The sequence below is a fragment of the Populus alba genome, chromosome 1 (genome assembly GCF_005239225.2).
Source record: "Populus alba chromosome 1, ASM523922v2, whole genome shotgun sequence".
Lineage (NCBI taxonomy): Eukaryota > Viridiplantae > Streptophyta > Magnoliopsida > Malpighiales > Salicaceae > Populus > Populus alba.
Window position 1 is genome coordinate 51,111,154 of NC_133284.1, and position 13,912 is coordinate 51,125,065.

A 13,912-nucleotide genomic window follows, 5' to 3' on the forward strand; every position below is an offset into this window, starting at 1 on the left:
GTTTATGAAGATGGATATATTATTTTCCACACACTTTACAAGTAATTGAGAGCTGTATATATATACATAGAATCGGACATTCATTTTAGGAAGGCTAACTGTGGTGAAGATTGTAACCATAATTGCTGCAGTGAAGATTGTAACCGTTGGGAGCCTTGATTTTTGGCTAGTTTTCTGGGATTTGAATTGAGGCAGAGTCTTTGGAGTGATCTGATGCACGATCGGTGGGATGATCCTTGATACGCCCCTGCAAGATAGGGCTGCCATTAGCAAAACCAATCTTGGTTCTAAGATACTCAGTCCGCTGAGCAGACAAGGGCTTGGTGAGGAGATCAACCAACTGATCGTGGCTGTGTACATGATGAACTTTTAGCATGCCTTGCTGAGCCATGTCCCGAACGAAGTGCAGGTCAATTTGAATATGCTTCATCCGAGAGTGTTGGACAGGATTGAGACTGAGTTGAGTAGCACCCAAGTTGTCACACAACAGTGTTGGCGGGGAAGGAAGAGGTAGTCCGAGTTCTTGATAGAGAGACAATAACCAGATGGTTTCAGACGCAGCATTGGCAAGAGCTCTATATTCCGCTTCTGTGGAGGATCTGGCAACAGCCCGCTGTTTTTTGAGCTCCAGGAAATCGGGTTTGAGCCAAGGAAACAGATATAGGCAGAGGTTGAGCTGCGATCATCCAAATTGCCAGCCCAATCAGCATCGGTGTAGGTCATAAGGTCCAAGCGAGAACGTTTTTTGATGTGGATGCCATGATGAATGGTATGTTTCAAATAGCGGAGAAGTCGCTTGGCCGCTGTCCAATGTGTAGTAGTGGGTTTATGCATGAATTGGGACAATTTGTTAACTGCAAATGATATGTCAGGCCGCGTGAGAGAGAGGTACTGAAGGCCACCAATAACACGCCTGAAGTCGGTGCTGTCCACAGAGGAGGTGCCATCATGAAGTTGAAGAGCAACGGTGGTGGACAAGGGAGTGGACACCTCCTTGGCACCAAGCATGTTGGTATTGCTGAGCATGTCATGGATGTATTTGTGCTGAGACAGAAAGAGGCCATCTGTGGTTGGAATTACTTCCATGCCGAGGAAAAAATGAAGAGATCCCATATCTTTGATAGAGAAGGCAACTCCAAGCTGATCGATGATGGAATTCACAAACAAATCGTCACTGCCAGTGATGATCAGATCATCGACATATACCAATAAAAAACACAAGACAGAGGCATTATTGTATATGAATAGAGAGCTGTCAGCCTTTGAATTTGTAAACCCAAGTGCAATAATTTTTGTCTTAAGAGCAGAATACCATTCACGTGGCGCCTGCTTCAGACCATAGATGGTCTTATGTAACCTGCAAACATGATTTGGTTTTGACAAATCTTTAAACCCAGGAGGTTGAACCATAAACACAACTTCACTCAATTTCCCATGTAAAAATGCATTGTTTACATCCAATTGACGCAAGGACCACCCTTGCATTACAGAAATTGTAAGAACAGTACGGATGGTGGCCGGTTTTACAACCGGACTGAAGGTCTCCTTGTAATCTAACCCAGGGCGTTGATGAAGGCCCTTAGCAATGAGACGTGCTTTGAATCGATCAACTGACCCATCAGAATTTCGTTTGACCCTAAAAACCCATTTACAACCCACGGGGTTGCAGTGAGGGGGTGGGAGAACTAAATCCCACGTGTGGTGGCGCATGAGAGCTGTTAGCTCATCAGACATGGCACTGCGCCATTTCGGGTCACGGATTGCTTGACTCACACAAGTAGGTTCAATGGCAGAGGGAATGGGATGCTTGGAAACGGAATGGAATTGCTTGGGCTTATAAATGTTGTTCATTGATTGTGTGATCATTGAGTGAGTATGAGAGGTGTGTTCGGTGGATGGATGAGCTATGGGGGCAGGGGGAGAAGGGGATGGACCGTGTGAGGGTTGAGGTTGTGAGAGAACAGGGGACGGGACAGGGGAACAAGGCGCAACAGAGGAGATATGAAAATTAGGTAAACTAGAGGATGGGAAATTAGGGGAAATACCTGAAGGTGATGATGAAGCAGGGGCACCATCCATTCTCACTGGTGGTGGCGGCGGCATGAGAGGCGATGCGATGGGCAACAAAGTCGTTGAAGGACCAGGTGTGGCTGTAGGAAAGGAAGAGATGGCTGTTTGGTTTTCATGAAACAGAACATGCCGTGAAACATAAATCCTCTTAGTTTGTAAGTCCATGCACCGGTAAGCATTCTGGGTTTGGGAGTAGCCTAAGAAAACACAAGGACATGCTTTGGGTTGGAGCTTATGAGTGTTGTATGGTCGGGTGAGAGGAAAACACATGCAACCAAATTTTTTTAATTTGAGATAATTGGGTGATTGGTTAAACAAACTTTCAAAGGGTGATTTATTATGTAAAAGAGTGGTTGGTTGATGATTGATGAGATATACAGAGGTTTGGAATGCGTAAGGCCAATATGAAAGTGGCAAGTCAACATCTTTGAGTAGTGTGAGACCAGTTTCAACTAGGTGACGATGACGTCTCTCGGCAACCCTGTTTTGTTGGGGGGTGTGAGGAGCGGTGGTGTAATGACTTATTCCATGGACAGAAAAATAATTTTTAAGGGCCACAAACTCACCACCATTGTCCGAGTAAACAAACTTTATTTTACCTTGGAATTTTGTTTCAACCAGATGTTTAAATTGAGGAAAGATACTACTAACGTTGGACTTGGCAACCATGGGGTAAAACCACATATATTTGGTAAAATGATCAACTAGAAGTAAGTAGTAGCGGGACCCATCAAGACCAGTAACATGAGAAGGGCCCCAAACATCGGTGTAAATAAGATCAAAAGGGGCATGACTTTGAAGACTTGTGGAATGGAATGGTTGTTGATGGGCTTTATTGATAGAACATGAACTACAAAGTGTTGCCTCGTGAGTGTCTTTTTTTATTGGAAGAGAAAAAGAACGAACAAGAGCCGTTACAATTTTAGAAGAGGGATGTCCAAGTCGCTTATGCCACCCATCAATTGTCGTCCGCTCATGCACATTTGCCAAAAATTTGGATGAAGAGTCCACCAATGAGTCCGGAAATGGATACACAACGTTTTCACATGCACCTTTGAGAAGTATCGCCCCCGTGATCTGATCCTTGACAAGAAAGTAAAGGGGGTGAAATTCAACAAACACATTATTTTGGGTAGTGAAATGATGGACAAAAATTAATTTTTTCTGAATACTTGGGACACAAAGCGTGTCTTTTAAATGAAAGGCACGAGTGGGGGAATGGAAAACTAAAGAGCCAATATGTGAGACACGCAAACCTGAACCATCACCAATAATAACTTCATCAGTGCCATCATACTTCGAGTGGACTGATAAGTTTTTCAAATCACCTGTAATGTTGTGAGAAGCAGCGGAATCGATTAACCATTTTGTGTCCTGTTGGTGAGAGGAGGATACAAAATTGGCAGTGGGCTCTGAAAAATGAATTTTTGGACATTGTTTGGCAACATGACCAAGTTGGTCACACAGCTGGCATTTTGGCTGATACCGACGTGGACCCATAGACTTCCAGCCATTAGGGGGTGGTTTTCTGTTTTGTGAAGCATTTGGAAGCCGATTGCCATTAAACCTGTTAAATCCCCGTGAGCCCTGGGAATTATGTGAAGGAGTCATATTCTGCCGATGCCCACCAGAATGACTAGAGAAATTAGTCGTGGCCACCAGGTGTTGAGTGGCAGTTTCAAGACGGCGGAGATACGCCTCATGACTGACAAGCAGATCGTGAAGCTCCTCAAAAGTGAGAGATTTCTCACGAGCACGGATCGGGGCAACAATCTCATGGAAATCAGATCCCAAGCCATTGAGAATGTAGAGAGTGAGATCATCAGCAGAAATGGGATGATCAATGAGAGCAATCTCATCTGCAAGAAGCTTAACAACATGAAGATACTCCTGAACTGTTTTATTTTCCCGTTTAATCAGGGTAAGCTCCTCTTTGAGTTGAAGAGCCCTTGTGCGCGACTTGCTGGCATACATAGTATGCAGTTTGTGCCATGCTTCCTGGGATGTTTTGGCAGTCGAGATGAAGGGAGTTATTGTGGTGGTGGTGGAGGCTAAAATGGCGCTAAGGATAAGTTTATCTTGCCGGACCCAATGAGATTTGTGAGAGGAGAATGTAGAGGTGTTGTTGGCCGAGGGACATGGATGATCACCAGTAACGTAATCAAGGAGATCATAGCCAATAAGAAGAGCCTCAAACTGTGCACGTCATTGGGGAAAGGTGGATAGAGTGAGGTTTTCATTAATCTGGGCAGAGATATTGAAAGCGATCAAGGGAGTCTCAGTTGGAGATGTTGGTGTGGAAATGGGGTGGTGGGTATTAAGGATCGGGTTCTCGTTAGAGGGTGACGCTCCTGATACCATGATAAATATTGAATAAAAACACTATGTTTATGAAGATGGATATATTATTTTCCACACACTTTACAAGTAATTGAGAGCTGTATATATATACATAGAATCGGACATTGATTTTAGGAAGGCTAGCTGTGGTGAAGATTGTAACCGTAATTGCTGCAGTGAAGATTGTAACCGTTGGGAGCCTTGATTTTTGGCTAGTTTTTTGGGATTTGAATTGAGGCAAAGTCTTTGGAGTGATCTGATGTAGGATCGGTGGGATGATCCTTGATAAAAGGCACTTACAAATGAATTTCCTGATCTAGAATTAAGGAGCTCTGTTCAATTTAATCCCTTCACAAGCGAGTTTGATACTTTGAAGAAGCTACTGGAGCCAATTCATATGATGATTCACAAGGGTTTTTTTTTTTTTTTTTTTTTTTCCATTCATTTTCGGTGTAGAAGTTGCTTAAATGGAGACATCATCCTGTTATAGGCCTCTTGCATTGGGTTCCTATTTTGGTTTAATTTTTGGCCTCTTGAGTGATGATGTTGGATTTAGCTTTTTTTCAACAATAGAATTGTGTCTATTAAATAAATAATGATTTATTTTTTAAATAAAATAATACTATATTAAGTATAAAAAATGAACTCTTTGGCTTTTTAAAACTCTATTATTTTATTTTTTCTTCAATTAATCTTTTATCCTTCTCGCCATTGTTTTGAGATAATTACGTTTATAAATTTAGTTTGCTGTATATTCTTGTTTGCGTTGTAAAAAATAAAAGATTGAAAAGACCTAAGAAAAACTATTACAATCAATTGCAAGCACTTGAAGGCAGACAATAATTTTTTCAAGGCTAGAGGATTTATCCTTTACTCAATTTACATCATGAAATTTTCTATCCTGTCAATAAATTTGTAAGTTGATTTTTTTTATATATTCATTCAAATGTATTTATATATCCATTTAAAAACCATATTATTGTACAGTAACACATACACACTAATTAACCAAGGGACTTGCTATGCATAAAAACACGAACTTCTAAAAAAGAAGTTATTTTTAGTTTTTCTCAAAAAATTAAACTTTTTTAAAAACAAAGTGATCTAAATATATGCACACACTCGTACAAGTAGAATTATAATCCTAAAAGATGTATTTTAAACTTGTCAGATTCTAGGTTTTGCTCTTTAAAAAGTCACTGGTTCGAGTCTCACAAATCTCAGGGTTATTGGAGGCTTACATGGTTATTAACTTCAAAGCCTATGAGATTAGTCAAGGTGCTTGCAAGCTGACCCAGACATTTACTTTAATAATAATAATTTTTTTTTAAAAAAAAAGAATGGTTATTATAAGTGCATGTGTTTGTAAAAACATATATAGTGTTTTACAACAACATTTATTCCAGATCTTAAGCATCATTACTAGGCCTATTTCAAAACCACATAAAGAATCGTAATAGAAACAGAACATCAAAATCACAGAGAAAACATGGTGACGAGGCAAGTACACAAGTCGTAAAGCCACACATTAAACAATAAGCACACACAAAGCCATTATTTCTTGAAGGTTCACACAGCAAACACATAGATAAGTCAATATTGTTCTTTTGGGAGTTCTATTAAATTACAATACAAAGCCATATTGTATGCCATTGCCAATAAAACAGTGGAAATTACTTCCTCAAATTAAAAAACATTCGCAGCACCACAGGTCAAAGACATGAATCTCCGTGAAATCACCAAATGTCGAGGTGATCATGTAATAGGTAACCAACCAAACTGGTGCAAACGTGAAGAACAACAACCATCAAGGCATATTGCATATGATGATTTAATTCAACCATTTAAAGTTGAAGAAAAAGGAGAGAAGATTAATAATTGCAGCCATATTACCTTTAAGAATTAATTATTAGCTTGTTTTTCAAATTCCAATGGCAGACTTATCATCTGACTTAATCATCATGACCACCTCCATCCTCGTCTTCTTCCTCTTCCTCTTCCACCTCCCATTCCTCTGCCTCTTCATCTTCATCTTCCTCTTCCACCTCCCATTCCTCTGCCTCTTCATCTTCATCTTCATCTTCATCCTCCCATTCCTCTGCCTCTTCATCTTCATCTTCCTTTTCTCCCCACCCATTATTTCGGGTCCACATTCTACAAGTGGTGGTTGGGACGAAGAAACCAGTTCTTGAATCCTCAGCTACTTGAGATACCTGCAAAACCGATTCAAGCATGGCATACACATTCTAACTTGTAAGTCTTATTATTGAGAGAAACAAGAAAAAAACACTAAAAGAGAGGCAAGAAACCAAGTCAAATAAGCAGCACCTCTGATTGAGCACTCATTGAACCATTTGTTCTAATAGCAAATTTTGTGGTCAGCTTTGGACATTCATACACCTCCAACTTCTCCAAACGAGGGAATAAGACATCATGACACCCAAGACTGAAGCAGACAATGCTTGGTAATTCTTTTAGAGACAACTTTTGCAGATAAGGGAGCACCATCTTCTTCTCGACATTAACAGGTGAAGCATGATCATCCGGCCCAAATACTCCCACTAGTTGAGAGGATTCACTTACTTTAAGTATTTGGAGCTTTGGGAGACCTGAAGTCATGGCTACTAGAAAGAGACTCTTCAACTTGTTGCATCTTCTGATTTCAAGTCGACACAAATTGGGGAAGCATAAAGATTGGAGATCACTTCCTGACAATATTTGATTCTTTTCATCATCATTATTTTTAGCAATTATTTGCTCCAAATCCTTACAAGTTGATATCTTTAGAACTTTCAGTTGAACTAAACTAGCAATCATGATGTCTGTAAATACATATCTCAATCTCTTACAGTTCCTCACCACCAAAATAGTCAAATTGCTCAGCAGGAGAACTTTCCATATACAGCTCATGTTAGGTTCATACACAAAGTACAAATATAACTTTTCCAAACGTGTTAACCCCTGCATCAAAAGAAATTAAGGGTACAATTTGTTAGATATAATTACTGTTAATGTTTATGCACTTTGGGACTATTATTTTATATTATTTAAATTAAAAGCAATCAAGAAAAAATTATACTTATTAACTCAAAAATAGTTTTTTTATAATTGATTTATAATAAGAAAAAATTATGACATTGACCAAAAATAAAAAATATATGAGAAAATAATTTTTATCTTACATATTAGTAAAACTTCTTGTATGTGTATATAAAATAAAAATGCTTTATTGTTGATCATTTATAATTATTATTTTTTTCATATGAAAAGGTAAAAAAAATGTAAAGAAAAAACATGAAAAAAATATAAAAATATATATTTTTCAAACTCATTACAAATTTGGTTGCTTTTGAAGTTCTTTTAATGAGAAAGTTTTAATTTTTACTTCTTGACTCTAATTGTTTAGAAAAATTGGATAAAAAAACCATTTTTTATTAATTTTTTTGAACCATCTGTCATAAGTTGCAGCAGTGAAACAAAAAACTCAATATTCTCAGATGAAGCTTTATCGTCCTGTCCAAATACTTTCCATTAATAGGCGAAAGAGCCTCAATTTCAATCCTTTTAAATTCAGTGGATGGCTAAAGGATTTTGCTAGCATGTATACATTACTCTAGTCTTAGAAATCTAAAGGAAGAAATAAGAAATTATCACGATGTATTGAATTTGACAATTTAAATTTAAAAGGAAAAAATCAGGGGAGAAAAAATAAAGGACGTACTTGTAGTTGTGCCAACGAATTATCCGATTCTTCGTAGCCTTGAAATTGTTAACACTTGCAAAGAAGGCAAATGGGCAGTAAAAACTCTTTGGACCAAAAAAAGCTGCAACTTGAAAGAGACAATTTTGTTTAGCTGAGGGAAGTTGATGATTCCATCTCTAGTGAGTGCATCTCCTTCTCCACTATAAAATATTTGCTTTATATTATAAGCAAAAGAAATCATAATATGTTCCAGGTTTCAGAAGACTTGGAGACACGGAGACAGAGAAGACATGTTCCAGTTTATCACATTCACCTATAGAGAGAGTTTTGTAATTCTGGGAAGCGAAGAGACTCTGGAATTATTTCCCTGTCACCACCATCTTGTTCTCTGATAAGACGCTTCAATTCATCACATTGTTTTATCTGTAGTGTTTCCAGATGAATAAGACTTTGAGCGAGGGACGGTGTGAAGATAAATGTCAGTTTGTTAAGAGACAACAACTCCAGATAAATAAGACTTTGGAGGCTGACATGTCTAGTGGGCCCCTTCCATATACATTTGAGCTCAGGTAAATCTTTCAACTGTAACGTTGTTAAAGATGACAGTAGCGGCAGCTCCTTCTCCTCGTTAATTCCTTCTTCAGCCTCATCAAATTCAAATACCTCTTCCAATGATTTGCAGTCATAAGTTTTCACTCTCCTTAGATTTTTCAAAGCTTGCCGCCATTTTGCTGGAAACAGAGTGCGAATATCCCCACATTCTTTCACTTTGACATATTCTAATCTTTGTAAGAAGTCCTTTTGCGACCCATGGCCGTGGGAGGTCATCTGATCAGAGGACAATACTATATTTCTTAAACCCTTCACTCTCCAAAAACAAATATGAGACACGGTAGGAAACAACTGCTCAAATGTCTTTGCATTTAAGGATGTGGCGCTTATATCACCCAAATATAATCTTGTCGAGGTTGGGTATTCTTTATCGAGTTCTGAATACCAATCCCCTAACACTATATCATATTTGAGCAACCTGGGAAAAACAAAATCTCTGGGAATGCATTCAACCTTCGGTATCTTCAATGATAATACAGCTAAATGAGACAGCGAACTTAGTTCTGTTAGGCTTGCATTCATTCCTTCTGTGCTGTCACAACCAACAACATCCCATCCCTTGAAGCTCTCATCCCCGATCAACAGTTCTTCTAACTTCTTCAACCTTGCAATCAAATTCACAGGAATCCTTCTTAGCAATTCACAACCTGTAACATCCAACAACCTTAACTCCTTGAGCTCCCCAATTTCATCAGGTAATTCTTCAATGGAGTCGCACCACATGAAAACAAGAATCTTAAGTCTTTGCAGCTTTCTCAACCAATTGAGGTCCTTGCATTCACACCTTCTCAACAGCAAAGTCTGAAGGTTCGTTGAGAGTTCAAGTGATTGCAATGACAAACACCCTCCATGTAGAGACAAAACTTCTATTGCTTTCATCCCTTCAAAAAACCTCTCTGGAACATTCAAATCATCATCCAGTTCTAATAAAAGAACTTTGAGCTGTGGACACACCAATTGTTCAGGAAGTTCTGCTAGTTTATTGCCCATTAACGACACTACTGTACAACCTTCAAAGCTTTTATTGCTCATTGGCCACTCCTTCAACCCAAAGCCAGCCTTTACCACGAATCCGTATTTTTCTGATGATGCTATCTGAATAGCAACATCACGAACCAAGTCATGCATTTTCACATATTCTTCTCTTCTAGTTCCTAACAGCATACAACAAGCTTTGAGGGTTTTTATCTCCACATAAACTCGTTCCCTTGCATCTTCAATGGACTCCGCGTCTTGATGTAACCCGTAGCCAACTGCATATCTCGTCAAGTCCTCAATTGGAATGTTGTAATCTTCTGGAAATAAACAGCATAGCAAGAAACATAACTTGGTTTTCTCGTGCTTCAAATAATCATAACTCAACTTAAGACATGCATATGCATTTTTTTGTTCATCAATTTGTTCCATGTGCTGAAATTGAGAGTTTTTGAGCTCTTTAGACGCTACTTCCCACTCAACAGCAGATTTATCTCTTAAAGCCCTTCCCACTGTCACAAGTGCTATAGGCAATCCTTTACATTCTCTCGCAACCTTCTTTGCCACTGTGTTCAAGGTAGAGTCCTCATCATGTAAACCTGCATTGATTTTGAATAAAGCCCATGCTTCATTTTCAGATAAGAGACTTAACAATACTTTTTGCTGGCACTCCATATAAGAACATATATCCTTAAGACGTGTTGTTAGAAGAATTTTACAACCCCTGTGAGCATCACCAAATGGGATCCCTATCTCTTCCAGGTTAATAACTCTCCAGACATCATCTACAATTATAAGAATCTTCTTTCCCTGCAGTCTCTGCCATAATCGATCTGCTCTCCCTTTTTTACTTTTCTCGTCAAAACGCAGACCTAAACTATCTGCCATTTGATCCTGAATGTCTGTGACATTTGGATTCTGGGACACCGTGGCTATCAAAACTTCATCAAAAAGACGCAACTCTTTTGCTCTCCTGCCTACTTCTTTCACCAGGGTGGTTTTACCAACCCCTCCCATGCCGTACAGTCCGATCATATTAACACTGTCATCTTTGAGAGCTTTCATAATTTGTTCAAAAGCTTCTTTTGATGATTCTGAGGGTGTGAATCCCTTTGATGGAAGAAATTCTATGTCTTGAAGAGGTGCTTTGTGGGACACTGTTGGAAACTTTTTGCTGTTTTCTTCAAGGTTTCTCAAAGTCTCCGTCTTCTTCGCCAGTGCCTTGCTTAACTTGAATTGTCGTATCCAATTTGGACACCAAGTAAAGCATTTGCCATTTTTTCCCGTTTCATTTTCCAAAGGATTCACACCTTTAATTTCGTTGTTTGCATCCTCCAGCCATTTGTTGACATCTTTCTCAATTTCTTCAGCGTTCCTTTCAGCAACTTCAACAGCCTTTTGCAAACGATCTAGTGTCAAAGCCAGGTTCTTCTTTTGTTCATTGAATTCTTGAACAAAATTGTTGAAACAGAACATGTAACGGAACTGCCTTATTGCTGGTTCCACCAAGAGTTCTGCTATCTTAGATACAATGGATTCACCAACACTTTCAATAGCCATTTTCCACCAGTCTGAAAATCAGAGAAATAAGGATACCGACTATGAGAGTGAGACATTACAAGTAAAATAGGCATTGAGAAAATGAGAATAGGAATTTTATTACCTTAATTTGGGAAAATATGTGCGAAAGGCAATAAAATAGCGGGAGGGTCAAAAGGAGAAGGCCTTCAGCTCTGTATGGAATCCAGCTTCAAAAGCAACAAGGCAAGGAATAAGTATACCAATGAGCAATTAATTCCTTGTCCCCTCATCCGTAATATCTTTAAATTAATTTGTTATTAATTTTAAATTGTCACAATGTTGTTAATAAATTGTCATCAGTATTGTCAATAAATAAAAACTCTATACATCAAAAGTTATAGTTACACGCTAATATTATGAATTCTAGCAAATGGATGTCAAAAATTGAATTCCTCTATAGGGATATTCATAAAGATATGCATATTACAAAAAAAGTATGCAAGCTGTAAAAGTTCATTTATAGACTTAAACAAGATTTAAAGAGTTGAAAATATCTATTTTGATGAGATAATTAAAAAAAATGGTTTTATTAAAAATATTGATGTCCCTTATGTTTATAAAAATTTTAGTTGAAGTTGAGTCATTTTTTGAGTGTTATATATAGATGACATATTTTTAATAAGAAATGACATATCTTTACTTCAACTAGTAAAGATTTGGTTCACCAAGAATTTTTTTATAAAGAACATGAGTTAAATAATCTATATATTAGGAATAAAGATTTATAGAGATATATCTAAAAGGTTATTTGGTTATCCCAATTCACACACACACACATACACACAAAATGTTGAAATGATTTAGCATGAAAGAATTTAAATGAGGATACTTACCATAGGATTGGTCTCTCCAAAGATATATACCCTAAAACATTTCAACATTTAGCATGAAAGAATTTAAATGAGGATACTTATCTATTTCACATAGGATTGGTCTCTCCAAAGATATATACTTTAAAACATAAATTAAGAGAGAGTATTGAAAGGATTCTCTATGCTTCGACTATAAGATCCATCATATATGAAATGTTATGTACAAGATCAAATTTATCTTATATTTTGATCATAACGAGTAAATATTAATCTGATTCAAGTGAGGATCACTAAAATAGTTAAGAATATTATTAAGTAGTTAAAAAGAACTAAGAATTTCTATATGGTCTATCAAGGAGATGAACTGGTAGTTTATAGATATTCAAATGCTAGATTTCAATTAGATATTGATGATAGCAAATCCTAGTTTAGATGTATTTTTACTCTAAATGGTGGTGATGTTATTGACCTTTAGAGTTACACATTCATATTTTTATATGTTTTGATGATAATAAAAAAAAGACTAATAATATGATTGGTTGAGAATAAGCTTTAAACATGTTTCATACGAAGATCACATCAATAAGCATGAATGATTTCATGAAAAATCAATCAAAAAGTCTAAAAATAAAGCAAAGTGAATACTTAGACTAAAAAAAAAACCATAAGTAATATACTAATAATAATAATACAAAAAAAAAAAAAAAGGAATGACGGTGTCAAGATCAAATTATGGTTGTGAAAGCGAGTCATGCACTATATATTAAATCCAAACATTATAGTTAATTAGAATGTTCTTCATTTTTATTTTCACTATAATAGAAAGATGAGGTTGAAAATTGAAGGAGATCCAACTTTTACAAGAGTAATATTATTTAGCCCACTACCCTACTTTAAATTTTAGTCTTGTGAATTTGTAGATTTTACATCCATATCAAATTTAAGGTAAAAGTTCAAAATGTTAGCTATCAAGATTAAAGTCTTAATTTAATTTTATATATGTATTATTAAGAATATTTTAAAACTAATTATTTTTCTAATTGACTAATAAATTAAAAAACCGTAATCTTTTTAATAATGGGTATTTGATCTGTATTTACAATTATTTAACCCCACAACAAGATAGACTTCGATATAAACTTGCATACAGAAATTGAGTGAGTCTGGTAGGAGAAAATAGAGATTAAATTGAACAAATATTTCACTTTCTTTCTTCATGAACACATAATAATATAATATAAAAACAAAAATAAATAACACAAGAATTAGTAGAAATACACACCTTGTAGTAGAGACAGGAACGAACGGAAGATTCACGATCACTTAGACACCCACAACCTCTCTATCAATCGATTGCAACCACAAATATAATCCTTAATACTTCACTTTCTTTCTTCCTGGATCATAATTGCAAACATGTATGAACAAATAATAATATAATATAATATAAAGACAATAACAAATAACACAAGAATGAGTAGAAATACACACCTTGTAGTAGAGGCAGGAACGAACGGAAGATTCACGATCACGGAAATATAATGTATGTAGTGTTGCTATAATTATGATCTCTCAAGGTTTTTTTTTTTTTTTTTTGAAAATGATGATCAGGGGAAAAGAACGAAAGGAGCTGAAAAGAAGACAACAATTAATTAAATGAAGAACACTCTCTGGCACTTCCAAGGATGAAACTCGAGCTATATGATTGTCCCTATATCCCACTCAAGGAATATGATTTGCCCATAAAGAAAAAAAAGAAGGCATTCCTTGCTTCAAATTTGGTTTACTTATGAAGTAAGCTAACGACATCAACATTTGC

General features: G+C 36.8%; 2 pseudogenes; both read right to left on the reverse strand.

The window, feature by feature from the left end:
• Window positions 1-13,912, reverse strand: part of LOC118056998 (disease resistance protein At4g27190-like) — a 71,168-nt pseudogene that overhangs the window by 13,563 nt on the left and 43,693 nt on the right.
• LOC140954542 (probable disease resistance protein At4g27220) lies at window positions 8,038-11,262 on the reverse strand (annotated as a pseudogene).